Source organism: Ursus americanus, chromosome 16 (assembly GCF_024610735.1).
Source record: "Ursus americanus isolate L20-20 chromosome 16, mUrsAme1.1.p, whole genome shotgun sequence".
Taxonomy (NCBI): Eukaryota; Metazoa; Chordata; class Mammalia; order Carnivora; family Ursidae; genus Ursus; species Ursus americanus.
The window spans coordinates 57,218,998-57,234,053 of record NC_142142.1 but is presented as its reverse complement, the minus strand read 5'-3'; the positions used below and the strand labels follow the sequence as shown (position 1 = coordinate 57,234,053).

Genomic DNA, 15,056 nt, shown 5'->3' with positions numbered 1-15,056 from the left:
ACCTTTCCAAAGTCCGAGACATTCTGAATTCCAAAACTCTTCTGGCCACAAGGGTTTCAGAGGAAGAGTTGTGTGTCTGCTGGCAGCTGCTGGAGGAACAGAGCAGTCATGGTGAGGGGGGGCGGGGGGGAGGCGGGGATGGTTCCAGGGCTCCTATTTTCAAAAACCTCCTCGGAACATGTGGTCTGTCCAAAGGAGAGAACACTTAGGTCCGGGGCTGTGTTGTAGACACGTGGCGTCATGTGGAAGCGCTGGCGAGCGAGAATATCTGGGAAACCCCGCTGAGTCCTTCAGCCAAAGCCAGACTGCCTGGCAAGGCCGCGTCCCACCGCTCACCACCACCTACAACGCAGGCGGGTGAGGGCAGCGCGACAAGGTCGCAGAAGTTCTAGTGGATGCATCCCCTTCTTATTTTAAGAAATATGATCATCAGAATTATTTTTTTCATTGTTCATTTAATTTTCAGAAAAAAGATTATTTTTTTTAAAGATTTTATTTATTTATTTGACAGAGAGAGAGAGAGCACAAGCAGGGGGAGCAGCAGAGGCAGAGGGAGAAGCAGGCTCCCCGCCAAACAGGGAGGCCGATGCAGGACTCCATCCCAGGACTCTGGGATCATGACCAGAGCCGAAGGCAGGCGTTTAATCGTCTGCGCCACCCAGGCACCCGAAAAGGGATTATTTTAAACTTGATTTCAGCTCAGGTCATGATCTCAGCGTCCTGGGATCGAGCCCCATGTGGGGCTCCAGGCTCAGCGGGGAGTCTGCTTGAGATTTTCTCTCTCTGCCTTTCCCTGGGCATCTCCCCCCATGTTCCCTCTCTGTCTCTCTTTCTCTGTCTCTGTCTCCCTCTCTCTCTCTGAAATAAATAAATAAAAGGAAAATGGAGACAGGAGGTGAGTTACTAAAGTGGTTCTCAAACTTGGCAACACATCAGAATCACCCAGAAAGACTTTGAAACTATGGATTTGTAAACCCAGCCCAGCCCCAATGAAGAAGGAGCTTCTGCAGTGGTCCCGGGCACCTAAAGTTTTCGGAGCGCCCCAGGTAATTTTCATGTGTAGACAAGGGAACTACTATCTTTAAAAAAAATTTTTTTAAATCTTTAAGGGGGGAGAAAGAAAAAGACCTTTTCCCTATTTCTGTATAAGGAATGAAAGTGCCTCAGATCCAGAAAAGCCCAAACAGGGTGCTGAGCGCGCTCTGTAGTTCTTGTTTGAATCACATGTGCTAACCACACAAAGGAAGTTTCATTTCTGCGAAAACGATCACTTTCTCTTGTATGCTGATTGTTCGCCATCCCAGACGCAGGGGATACTTCTCAGCCAATGATTTCATCTTGCCCATTCCTGAGGGCATGGTCTGAGTTTATAGACCATCAAGGATGAAGGGAATGTCTGCTCTACGCCAGAGAGAAAACCGGCTTCCCACACGCCCTCTGATATGCTGGGAGGAATGTAGCAGAATCGGTGACTTGACCGGGAGCCAACTTCTTTCTCATTCTTCTGCGGGAGCATCCACGTAGTGAGCTTTACGTCCCTTATCCGTGTGCTCACGTCATTTGGTTCCCTCTTCTTTTTTTTTGGAGCCAGCTCAAAATGAAGACAGTGTCGCAAGCTAGTCTCTCTCTTATCTTCCACAAAATATGGCTCCGCAAACGCTTTCTCTCTGGTTCAGGAGTGTTTGGTGACTCTGTGATATGTGACAAGTCTCTTCATCTGCTGCCTGGGGGGAGTGACCTGCCAAACAGGACCCCCAGTCTTCGTGCGTTGTCCAATCAGACATACCTTCCAAATCATCATTTTTCTCTCTCCCTTTGAACTTTCTTCTCATTTCTCCCCCTGCGGGTCTCCTCCTCAGGGAGGCTGCCTTGATTCCCAATTTAAACTGGGTTCCGTGTTTCTCTGAACAAGGTGTGCTTCTCTTTGATAGCTCTCATCACGATGTAATTCAATGTTTATTTAATGTCTATCTTCCCACCAGATAATAGGATATTTGAAGTCAGGAAACAAGTCTGGTGTTACGTTGTTGTTGTTGTTTCTGGTTTAGCTTAGTTTTTGCTTTTCTTTTTTCACCAAAGCAGTGTCAAATGCTAACACAGAGTGGATGATTAATACATATTCATTGAATTGATGAATTACATACTCCAAAGACTCAAGTAAGCTGGGGCCATTGGGTATGTTCATCCGAAGGTCACTATAGACTTTATGAAAAGGTGTCAGTGAAAGCAGACGTAACTGGAAACCAGAAAGCAGTAGACCGAAGAACGGGGAGCCTAGGGAAAGGAGGCATGCAGGACATGCGATTATCATGGTAAAAACAAAAGTGTTCGAAGTGCAAATCTTCGATCAATGGATCACGACTAACATGAACATTTATTTCAGAGTTGCACATACTATATTTATATCATTGTGATTCAGAACGAATGCCTCGATGATGCTTTATTTGCTATACAAATGCTTCATTGAGGCTTGTTTTGTGGGCATTTATTTAAATGTCAGTAAAACCCTCTCCCACAGATATTAAATCTTATAATTAATCACTCATGAAGTCTTCTTTAATCAACTTTTCCTTAAGTATTTCAGATTCTTGTCAGGCCCATTCATTTCCCCTGTGAAGATCTAAGAACTGGTTTTAGGTGATAAATTGACTATGTTCTCCCAGAGCACATTTTTCTTAAGCGTTTGAAAACATTCATCCACATTAATCTGAGTTATGCAGTAGGGCCCAAGCCATGGTAAACACAGTGTAATGAGCAGCACCTGTCAACCCCGATGCAAAGGATGTCGGGCATGCTCAAGTTCCTTGCATTTTTATGACAAAATGAATTGATCTGTACTATTCAGTGAGTCAGTCAGCCAACACTTGTGTGAGCACCAGCCACCAGTCACATCTGGGAATAAGATGATATATACCACTATACGGTATGATATAGCACTCTGCCTATCCTCGTGGACTTTACAGTTCAAGTGGAGAGAGGGACATGAGAGCAAATAGGAGTTGTAAAGAGTTATAGCAGCTGTCATGGAGGCAAGTATAACTCATGGAGAAAAGGTTGGAGTTTGGGATGACAGGTGCATCAGAACAGCTTTCTGATTCGAACTGCATCTTAAAAACTGAGTAAATAACGGGGTTGGAGTGGGAAGAGTAGTGGGGAGAAAGGATGCTCCAAACATGAGGAAGACATGGATCAAAGACCCAGAGACATGAAACAGCATGTCGTCTTGGACATGCCAGTCGTTAGGCATCTTGTAGGTCATTAGGAGGACCCAGTGAAAAAATGAAATAGGAGAGATACACGGAGACCAGATCACGGAGGGTCCTGTGGGCTGTGCCAAGCAATTTGAATTATATTCTCTCGGCAATGTACAGCCTCTGGAATGTTTAAAGGAAGGAGTGGCTTTGTGAGATAAATATTTGAGAGAGTTCACTCTGGCAGTTGTTTAGAGATTGAATTAGAAAATTTGGGCCCTAGAGACATTTTGTTCATTTATTCAAACATTTCTAAAACATCTTTTAAGTGCCAGATACTGTCCTAAGCTCTAAGAATACAGCAATGAACCAAAGAGAAAAGACATCTGCTCTCACAGAGCATTCTAGCAGAGACATATAGACAATAACCAGAGAAGTGAACAGATAAACAAGAAAAATGGAAGATAGCGTCAAGTGCTGTGCAAATATGAAAACAGGCTGATGTGAGAGAAAGCATCCAATGGCTGTTTTAAATTGCACGGCTACAAAAGACCTCTCTGAGCACAATCTGAATGACAAGGGAAAAGATGACTCCATGATCGGAGGAAGGACCTTCCAGGAAAGGATACAGGGGGTACAAAATCCTTGAGACAGAAAAGTTTAGCCAGCTCAAGAAATGGAAAGAAGACCTCTGTGCCTGGAGAACAGCAGCAAGGAGGTGAGGTAGGAGATGAGGTTGACTAGGTGAATCAAACTAGAATTCGAAGGCTGTGTGACCCAGACATGGGACAATGTGTTTGCATTTTATTTTAAAGGCCATAAGAAATCACATATATAAGTCACTGCATGATTTTAGGCAGGCAAGTGGTATGTCCAGGTATGCATTTTTAGGTGATCCCTGGCTCTTTGTGGAAGGTGGACAGGAGTAAAGTGGAGAGAAGTCAGAAAGCAATTACAGTAGTCCTTGTGGGAGACATTCAAATGGACTAGGGTGATGCCAGTGGAGATGAAAAGAAGCAGATGGAATTGGGATATGTTTTGTGTGGAGGTGAAAAGGACTGGGTGGTGGGTTAAATGTGGGGAACGAGAGACAAGATGGAATCAAAGAACACCGCTGAATGTGTAGCATGTGCAATGGGTGGATGGTGGCAGTGTTCACTGAAGAAGGAGCAGATCTGAGAGGAGAAAATGGGAGTTTCTGTTGGACCATGTGAAATCTGCATCCAAGAGGAGGTGAGAAGTTGGCCAAAGGGTGTTCATGTCTGGAGCTCCAAGGAGAAGTCAGAGCTATAGAGTTCCCCCCCATGCAGTGTGGCTAAAGCCCCAAGACTGGATGGAAGGGGGACAGTGTCCCTGGGGGAGAGGAGGGTGCCCAAGAACCCACTCTGGATGCTAAGCAGTTGTGAATACAGTTTTAAAGTTACTGTGGAGTCCTGGAAACCGAGAGAAGAACAAATGACTTTAGAATATGATCAGAAGTAAAAAGTAAGATAGCATTATAGGACACAGAGTTTCTTTTGCAACGACCTGGCTTGTCCTGGTCTCTCTTGACCATCTCTGAAACCTTAGGGTCATCAGAGTGTCTAGCACAGTGTAGTAATTAAATAAATCTTGCTGAGCTTGAAGCCCAGGCAAGAGGCCTGGGCTGGAGATTTATACAGGCGTGGGAAACTTCAAATAGAAGTCGTGGGAGTGGGTGACTGAGATTGCAGGAGATGGAGATTCCTGTAGAATGAGATCAAAGCCGAGGGCAGACAGAACCCAGAAAATACAACATGTACACCATGTTTAGCAATGGAACATGTAGCAACATTGAGCAATGGAAACCCACAGGAACACTCGGCCCACAGGAGCAGAGCCAGGAAGGCGTTATTAGGGCAGAGCAGAGTGAAATGCTACAGAGAAAGGGTCGCCCAGCAGATGCAGAGGACAGGAGAGGAAACGAGGGTATCTTGGTTGTAGTGGGTGAAGAAGAGGTAAGAGATCACGTAAGTTAAGTTTGGCTATTCTTTCGGGAGATGGGGAGTTATCCTTTAATGAGTATAGAGTTTCAGTTTTGCAAGATGAAAGGGTTCTGGAGACGGATTGCACAATAATGTGAATGTACTTAACACCACTGAGCTGTACCATTTAACATGTTTAAGATGGTAGGTTATGTTATGTGTATTTTGCCACAATTAAAAAACACTTTTTAATGCAGGTGAACAGCAAAGGTAGAAAAAGATTGATGAAAGGAACGCCTTGTTCTGAAGCTGGAGCAAAGGAGGTGAAGCGGATGCTGAAGAGGGTAAGTTTGCAGGCACCAGGGCAGGACATGGAAAGAAGAGAGTGTATTAACCTCCCTTTTCTCATTGAAGTTTGAAGTGAGGTCATCGGTGAGGATGGGAGGCTGGCAGGGGTCATTCCAATGTCTGTTATCCACGATATTTGAGAGAGACAGCATCGTGAGATTAATTCACATGTTTTCCCTCTCCTCTCCTGCTGGACATTTCCCCCCTAGTATATAACGTGCTCTTATAGTTGGTCAATGAGAGTAATGAGTCTCATTTCACACACAAATCCAAAATCTTATATTCGAGACTGTTCAGACTTCTGTCAAACTCATAACTCTCTGGTTATGTAGCATCAGTAAGATCAGGATTTCACAGACAAGTCATCTTTTTAAATATCTCTTTTATTTTAATTCCAGTATTAGTTAATGTACAGTGTTTTATTGGTTTCAAGTGTATAATACAGTGATTTTATGCTTGCATATGTCACCCGGTGCTCATCACAAGTGCCCTCCTTCGTCCTATCACCTGCTTCACCGCTCCCCCCTTCCTCCTTCCCTCCGGTCACCAGCAGTCTGTTCTCTGTAGTTAAGAGTCTATTTCTTGGTTTGTCTCTGTTTCTCTCTCTTTTCTTTCCTTCGCTGATTTTTGTTTCTTAAATTCCACATATGAGTGAAATCATACGCTATTTGACTTTCTCTGACTTATTTCACTTAGCATAATATTCTCTAGCTCCATCTGTCTCGTAAATGGCAAGATTTCCTTCTTTTTTATGAGTGAATAATATTCCTCTGTGTGTGTGTGTGTGTGTGTGTGTGTGTGTGTGTGTGTGTGTGTGATGTCTCCTTTATCCAGTAATCCGTTGATAGACGCTTGGGCTGCTTCCATATCTTGGCTATTGTAAATAATGCTGGTATAAACATAGGGGTGCGTGTATCCCTTTGAATTGGTGTTTTTGTATCCTTTGGGTAAATACCCAGTAGTTTGATTGCTGGGTCGTAGGATAGCTCTATTTTTAACTTTTTGAGGAACCTCCACACTATTTTCCTCAGTGGCTGCACCATTTACATCCCAGCCCACAGTGCATGAGGGTTCCTTTTTCTCCACATCCTCGCCGACATTTGTTGTTTCTTGTGTTTTTGATGTTAGCCATTCTGACAGGGGTGAGGTGACATCTCTGTAGTTTTGATTTGTCTTTCCCTGATGATGAGTGACAAGGAGCATCATTTCATGGACCCAGACGAGTAGTTTTGAGAAAGTGTTATTTGTTGACAGCTCACTTTGCAATCTCAGCATGGTCTTAAAAGAATCTAGAGGAATAAAAGAAGAATAGTAGTCATTTTATTTTAAATGTGAATTACTTACAATATCCAAGAGCTGCTTGCATTTATTTTATGATGTCAGAAAAGAAGCACTGATGATGCACAGAAAACAGAAAAAATTCCTGTAGTGAAATGCCATGGCCCAGTGTTACCATGCTGTCCCCCGATTAGTAAAGCCAACAAGAATAGCAACAGGAAGATATGCCTGAATCTTGCCTGGCATTTAATTTATCCCAGTTCACATGTACAATAATATTTTATTTGCTTGTCAAATTGTATATGCATCTATATATATAGGCTTGAATTTTTAAAAGAGCAGTGTATAACTTACACCTTTATTATCAAGGAAATGTTTATAAGCGACTTTTTTGTATTATTCATAAACTTTTCAGTATCTATTTCTCAAAGCTAGGAACTCATTTCTTTGAACACAGTAATATCATTATTACATCTAAAAAATTAATAGTGTCTTAATATCATGAAGCATCCACTCAGCATTTAAACTTTCCAGTATATTTTGCAGTAGTTCAAATGAGGACCCAACTAAGCTCCATATGTTGCAGTTGATTGGTGTGTCATCTAAGTCTCTTTCAGTCTATAGTTTCCCCTTCCATTGTTCTTTCTTCCCTGAACCAACCTTTCTTTTATATTAAAATTAGACAATGGGCCAGGAACTGTGCTAGATGCTTAATGGGTATTACTCTTATTTATTCCTCAAGTAGCTATTATGAATAACCCAGATATAGACCCAGGAATGAAGGGTTAGAAGGGTTAGAAATGAATACACTAGTAGCGGCAGAAGTGAGGTGAAATCTGCAGGTCTATTCAACCCCAAAGTCCACGTTCTTTCTGCTAGCTATGGCCTCCCAAGTCTCTTGTACTTGGGCCTCCAAAGCCCAAGAGGACTTCTGTTTAATTTTGAAATGCCATCCAAGCAAACTGGAGCCCAGGCATCCCAGAAATCTGGATTTCTGTAATGAATGCAGGAAAAAGAGTGTTGAACCTTCTAACCACCTTGATATTTCCAAATTTTAGGACCTTTATAACTCCCACAAAAGCCACAGCAATTACTGAGACAGTAGCTGAGAGACAGTCTCCCCTCCACCCACCCTTGCCTCCAACTTCCAGGAGTAGCTTTTAGCTTTTCAGGGCTCAGAAGGCAATGAAGAGGTTGTTGTGACTGGGGAGGGAGGGTCACGGGAGACAGAGATCCAGAATGGCATCTCTCATATTTATCTCCTTGTCCCCAAGTTTTGCAGAGCTGACCATTAGGATGATAACTCTGAACATAATGGAAACCAGGCAGACTGTTCTTCTCAAACCTTATAATAAAACAAAATAAGTTTAAAGCACTTGCAGTCTCCCAGACAGACAATATTTTGATCAGGGATTGTGTGCTTGATCAAAAAGCCATCTTAAAAAAAAAAAATGAAGACATATCCAACAATATGTCAAAAAAACCCAAAAACACAGCTAACATATTTGCAAATGCTTCAAATAATAAAATAATACCCCTAGTGCTATAAATGACATAAATTTACTTTGTATATTGACTTTTTTTAGAGATTTTATTTATTTATTTGAGAGAGCACGAGCAAGTGCACAAATTGGGGGAGGGACAAGAGAGGGAGAAGCGGACTCCCCACTGAGCAGGGAGTCCAACTCAAGGCTCCATCCCAAGACCCTGGGATCATGACCTGAGCTGAAGGCAGATGCTTAACCAACTGAGCCACCCAGACGCCCCTGTATATTGATGTTTAAAACAGTCCCAATTTACTAGATTGCATGTAGAGCTTACAAACAATATAATCCTACCAAATCTCCATATTTACTATCATTATACTTACATTCAGTCCCCCAGACTTGGATCTATCATTTTCATGTTACTTTTTGATGTACATGGTGAATGCCAACTTTATGCCTCAGCAAAAGTTGATTTTATTCCTGTATGTTTTCAAAGCACATTTAATAAGCCAATCTTAGGTGGTGTTAGATGCTAGACACCAGAGATCTAATGATTAATAAGACAATGTTAGTGCCATCAAGTGGCTCAGCCCTGTAGAGAGCTGACATAAAAAGTAACAGACAGTGTAATGTGATGAGTGCTGGGTGTGTGCCGTGATACAGGGGTGTGTGCAGTCCAAGAAGGCTTCACAGAGTAGACCACATGTGAACTGATGGTGGGGGCACGATGATGATGGTGTTGACGATGGTGATGGTGTTGATGATGGTGATGGTGGTGATGATGGTGGTGATGGTGATGGTGGTGGTGGTGGTGGTGATGGTGATGATGGTGGTGATGGTGGTGACGATGGTGGTGACAATGGTGATGGTGGTGGTGGTGGTGATAGCAGTGTCATCGCTGAGCACTTATTAAGGGCCTGTGCCTGTGCTGTGTTTATATATTAGCTCACTAAACCTGCACAACAGTCCATCAAGATCAGCTTTACCCACGTTTGTGCAAAAGAAGTAACTGAGATCCAAGAAGTTGAGAGTGGTACCTAATGTCATACAAAGGTGTAGGTGGAATCAAAACCACCTATCAAACCTCCCCTTAAACCAAAATTTATGGCTCTAACAACAGCTTATAGGAATCCTCTCAGCCTCCCTGTCCAGGACTTTGCCAGGTGCACTGGGGTGGGGGGACCTCCCAGGCAGAGAGGCAGGTGTTCACCAAGTCTGAAGTGAGGGGCAGCTGTCCATTGCACACCAAGTGGGGCCTGATGGAGAGGAGAGAAAAATTATAGTCTCTGCTGAAAGCTTTTTGTGGTACAGATGGATACGCTAAACTGGATCTTACCTCTTTGCCGCCTGACTCAAGAATGAGTCATAGAAAAACAAAGAGGCCCCCAAACACTAAGCAAATAAAAAAGTTAATTCTGATGAAAGTGTTGGGGGTGGGTGGAGCAATCAGGGAGTTCATGTACAGTGAAACTGAAAACTAGCTGTATTGCCCTCTGTCTTCTAAACGGCAAGCTGCTTTCAAGCAGAAATGAATGACCAGCTTACCTGGTTTATTATTTGCTTAATGTATGCGTTCGTTTGACAAATCCCCCTCGGGTTCCTCTGTGTGGCCGACACACTGGGCCCTGCAGAGAAGGAGGTGAAGACGGTAGGAAGCCTCCCTCAACCAAATGTGGAGGTGGGGAGGAGGAGACTGGCCTCTCAGCAGGTCGTGGCAGGACATGTTCACAGCGAGCACGCAGCAAACACGGATTCCAGTGCGTGATATGACCCTACTTCTGCAAACTGTCTGGGGGTGGGCACAGGGGTGTTGCCTCCAGTGGCACCCCAGTTCTGCAAATGCACAAAATGTACCATGGTTCGAATTTAGAAGATACTCGATTAGAAATTAGCTGCATGAGGAGACTGAGTAATCAGAATAACAGCAGACACGAGCCAGCGGTGGATGACTTTTCAGAACCTAATATCCTTTGTCTTCACCTGTCCTGTCACAAGCCAAGTATGTCACCTTTCTGTCCTCTGGGAATCGACCTTTGTGTCATATGCTGCAGATAATACTGAAAAAAAAATATTTGCTTGGGAAAGGAAAAAGAATTAAACCTTGTAATTATTTATATATATATATATATTTTTATATATACTGCATGCATTTTTATCTATTATTTGTATAATTATTTTTCCTCAATTTTCTGAAGCTAAAAGCCACCTGGCAGTGTTTTGGTTTCTAAGTGTAATAAGGAGAGCATTAAACAATTGTTAACAATGTAATACTTAGGTGAAGTAAATGAATAGATAATCTGACACTAAAATTGGAAAACGGATACACGTTGAGGGTATCAAACAGCGGAAGACGCCGGAGAAGCAGCCCCACCTTCGGTGGAGCGGGCAGACTGTGGTCTCTCCTGACCAACCCCCCACACGCATGTATATCGGGGGCGAGGACTGTGCATGAGGGTGGGCCATGGTGCCAGTGTGCCGTGACAAGTGGAACCAAAGGTCCCCTCGGTCTTCAACTTCAAGGGTGCCCCCTGCCAGCCCCCTCCTCCTGTCCGGAGCCCTGCATGTGGCACAGGCGTTCCTCCTGTGAAGCCCCGGACCCACGGGGTCCGCATCGCTGTCCGCATCAGACTCACAGGGGAGGTCCCTCTGCACGGTGCTTCCAGAGGACACGCTGCCCTTACACAGATTTGGCCCTGATAACCGACGAGGTATGAAAGCAGCAGAAAAGCAAGAGAGTGATGAATTTGAGTAAATCTCAAATGTGGTTTAGAGTTTATGGTTTGATTGCATTTGTAATGAAACCGCCTTGGCCTATTCGAGCGTCACTTCTGGGTTCCATCCATTTTCCTTATGGAGCGGCGGGGCCGTTTCCAGCACGTATAAACACAGTTTTATCTTAATCGCCTTACTAGAGTGTCGTCTCTGGACTTTTCTTCCCCCTTCAGCTACTCCCCATTTTTCTCTTCTCCTTTGCAACATAACTTCTTGAAAGATTTGACTATTCACTGTGTCCTTCTCCAGCTCTGTCATCACACTCGACCATCACCATACTTCTGCCACCACCACTCCCCAAAACTGCTTTTCCAAGGTCATGAATGATCGCCACAGTACTGAATCAATGCTCAGTCCTCATCCCACTTGATGTACCAGCAACGCTTGATTCTATGGATCACGTTCGACTTCTTAGAAATACTTTCCTCGTTTGGCATTCATGGCCACACACTGGCTACCTCCTTTACTGGTTTATATTCTTCTGCATGCCCAGCGCTTGGTTCTTAGACCCTCTCCTGTTTCTCCCTATTCTCCCCTGGCATCTCATGGCTTTAAGTGGATCATCTTTGTGTTGGCACCTGCTGGATTTATACTTCCGTGCTGCACCTCAACCCTGAGATCTTGGCTCATCCATCTAACCATCTACTCAGCAACTCCACTGCATGTCTAAAAAATAGCTCAAAATGAATATGCCCCAAATGGAATTCCTACCACCCTCAAATTTGGTTCACCCCACAATCCTCCCCATCTCAGTCAGTAGCATCCATCCTTCCACTTGTTAAACCCAAAATCTCAGCATTAGCGTCTAATTTCCTTAAAGTCAAAGTTTTTTCTTTTTTTCCGTATGTAGAGTAACCCCAATAAAATGTCCTTTGAGGAGGGACCCAGGGCCACAAGTACCATAAATCTTCCTCCCAGTCTTCCCCATAGGGAATGTGGTCATTTACCAGGGTGACTGTGCACTATGGAAGCGAAAATACCCAAACTTTTCTGGAATTGTGGAGGACTGGCTCTGAGTTGGCACTCATTCCTGAGAACCCAAAATGCCACGGTACTCTCCCAGACCAAATGAGGACCTATGGAAGTCAGATGGTAAGTATGATTTTGTCTTAAGTCTTTCATGAGGCCCGTGAGTCCAGATACCCATCCTGTGATTATCCCACTAGTGCCTCGTTCCCTAGTCCCAATTAAACCTTATTTAATTGGAATAGACATTCTCAGCAACTGACAGAATCCCCATACGGAAGGCAGAATAATGATGGTTGACATCAAAGACTTCAGAGCTAGCTTGCCTAGGTTCAAATCCTGTGTATGACAATAGCTGTGAGACTTTAGACAAATTTCTTAACATCTCTGTGTTTCAGTCTCCTAATCTTAAAAATGAGATAGCAATGTCCTTTGAGGGTAGTATGAGGGCTACATGAGCTAGTATTTGTCGGATGCTTAGAACAGTACCTACACATAGGATAAGTGCTACATCAGTGTTGCTTAACTAAATAAAATCCTTAAGCCCTTTCTTTATCTTTCACTGTCCCTCAAATCAATCAGGAAATCCCTTTGGCTCTACCTTCAGAAAGTATCTAAAATTTGACAACTTTACACTCCACCACTCCCCACTCTATCACCCTAGAGCCAGCCACCACTACCTCTTGTCTGAATTATTACAGTAGCCTCTTCGCTGATCAGGCCCTCCATGACCTCTCTAACCTGACCTCTTAATATTCTCCTCCATGTTTTCTCCACTGCCCTCCAGCCACACCAGCTGCTTGCTGCTTCCCAAATACTCCAGACTTCTTCTTACCTCAGTGCCTTTGCACTGGCTATAGTCCCTCTGCCTAGGATGCTCTTGCCTCAGATAGCCTCATGTCTATTTTTATTTAAACTGCAGTTGTACCCCCATACATACTCCCAACACATTCACATGAGCTCCTCATCCTGCTCAATTTTAATAGCACTTGTCACCTTCAAAAATGTGTATGGGTTACTGTATTCACCCAGGGATCCCACAGAAGATCATGAGAAAGTCCCAAAGGATTAAAGATCCAGTAGATGGAAGGGACCGATCTGGATCACTGGGTCGCTGCGTGGAGAATTGTCCAGGAGAACCTCCCGACCAGCAGCATATGCTCTGAACCCCCCATGATCAAGGACTGACTGTGTGCCAGGCGCTACGTCGCCTGTTCAAAGGAGCACAGACTACTGTTCACACGGCTTTGCCATCACTCAAGAGCCTCCTCGCCTGCTCAGCAAATAGCCCAGGAGTGAACAGAGCCCTGCGTGGGAAGGACAGTAGCAGCAGCACCTACAGGACTCAGTAGCCAGAGGAGGAAAAACATGCAGAAGTCTCCAAATGGCAGCTCCCTGTAAACAAGGACTGCAAGAGAAGAAAGAAGACAGCTTTAATTTTTTTATGAGATTAAAAAAAAAATAATAGCACTCAAAGAAATTCAATTTCAATATGAGACAAAAGGACTTGACCTCAAAGAGGTCCCCCCCCCCTTTTTTTTAACTTTACATATTCCAAAGCTGAAGTGAAGGAGCTGTTATTCTCTGCTGGGGCTCGAATTGGGGCCTGTATGATCTAGGCGAAAGATATCTTCACACAGAAAGGAAAAACACAAAGAGATGGAAATCATTATGAGAAATTTTTTAGAAGGGCTTGGCAGACAGATGCAGAGACCTAACATGTGAATAATAGGAGTTTTGAAGGATGGAAAGGGAGCAGATGCAGGAATGCATTAATTAAGGAAATAATAGAAGACATTTTCCTGGTTTGAAGAAAGACTCGAGTCCACAAATTGGAAGTGCTCATGGAGTTTCAGGCAGAATTGATGGGGGGAGGGGGGAGTAAAAACAAGCAAACAAGCAAACAAAAACACACTTGGGCATGTCCTGGCAGAATTCCCAAATTTAAGCATAAAAAAATGTATAGGCTGTCAGACATGAAAACTATGTTACATACAAAGGAAAAGGTCAACACAAATTGGGAGAAGACAGGAGATTGAGACTCAGGAGTTGCACACATAGAATTAAGGGAGAAGGATCCCAATCCCAGATCCTACCCCTTGCTGAGAGAGCCACCTGCCAGGGTGAGGGGAGGCTGGGAGCCATTCTGCAAACATCTAGGGCTTCTGTCACCCTTAGAGATTTATCTAAGGAAATACTATGGGAAGGACTGTAAGACGACAAAATGCAGATCAAAACAGAGTCTCCAGTGGGGCACAAGATGGCGAAGAAACAGCATGAATGTGAGTCCCTGTCTCTACGTATGTACGTGTGTGTGTGTGTGTGTGTGTGTGTGTGTGTGTGTGTGCAGTTTTCCACTTAGATATATACATTTAAGTCTGAATGGAAAATGATGGATGCCTGGGAATTTGTAAGGTCGGTGCTAAATAATGGTCATACAAATAGAAGAAACATCCTACAGGGAAAACCTACAAATGTCTAAAAGTACTAAACTATCTCATCAATCTTTAGGAAGGGAGGAAGGAGCAAGTAGAGAAGGGAAGAAGAACTTAAGTTTTTATAGAGAGATCAGAGTAAGGAAGTAAAAGTGTTATGAAGGTGGAAAAGGACAATCAGAAAATAAAACACGTTGATAGACAGATACAGCTGACCCCTTGTTTTTGTATGAACCGCAGGGAAAGGAGGGGTTCAGTAGAAATGAGCAAAATGGCAGAGTCGTAGCTAGATGAGTGGGAGCTTGTGCTGGAACCTCTGAATTTAATAGGTAAAATGGAGAGAATTAATAGTACCTTGATCAACCCTCCAAAATTAAGGGGAAGAAAGGAAAAACAAAGTAACATAAATGGCAGGCATGAGGTAAGACGAAAGAAAGTCAAAGATATCTGATATTCCATTAAATGTGAACGAGCTGGATTCATCTTTCAAAGACAAAAACTGTCAGATTGGACTTTAAAAAGCAGATGTATCTTATATCAAAGCACACTTAAAACCAAGCGATTTATTTAATGTTGTAAAGAAAGGAAGAGGCAAGCAGATATCAGGAAAAGACATTCTTTTAAAAACGAAGAGAA

At 43.5% G+C, this 15,056-nt stretch overlaps 1 long non-coding RNA gene across 1 annotated transcript in view; it reads left to right on the top strand.

Moving 5' to 3' along the window:
- LOC123792359 (uncharacterized) overlaps positions 1–15,056 on the top strand; it is a 44,500-nt gene that overhangs the window by 12,712 nt on the left and 16,732 nt on the right. The window contains exon 5 of the long non-coding RNA XR_015727020.1: positions 5,392–5,478. This is a non-coding gene — a long non-coding RNA (uncharacterized LOC123792359). The remainder of the gene's footprint in view (positions 1–5,391; positions 5,479–15,056) is intronic.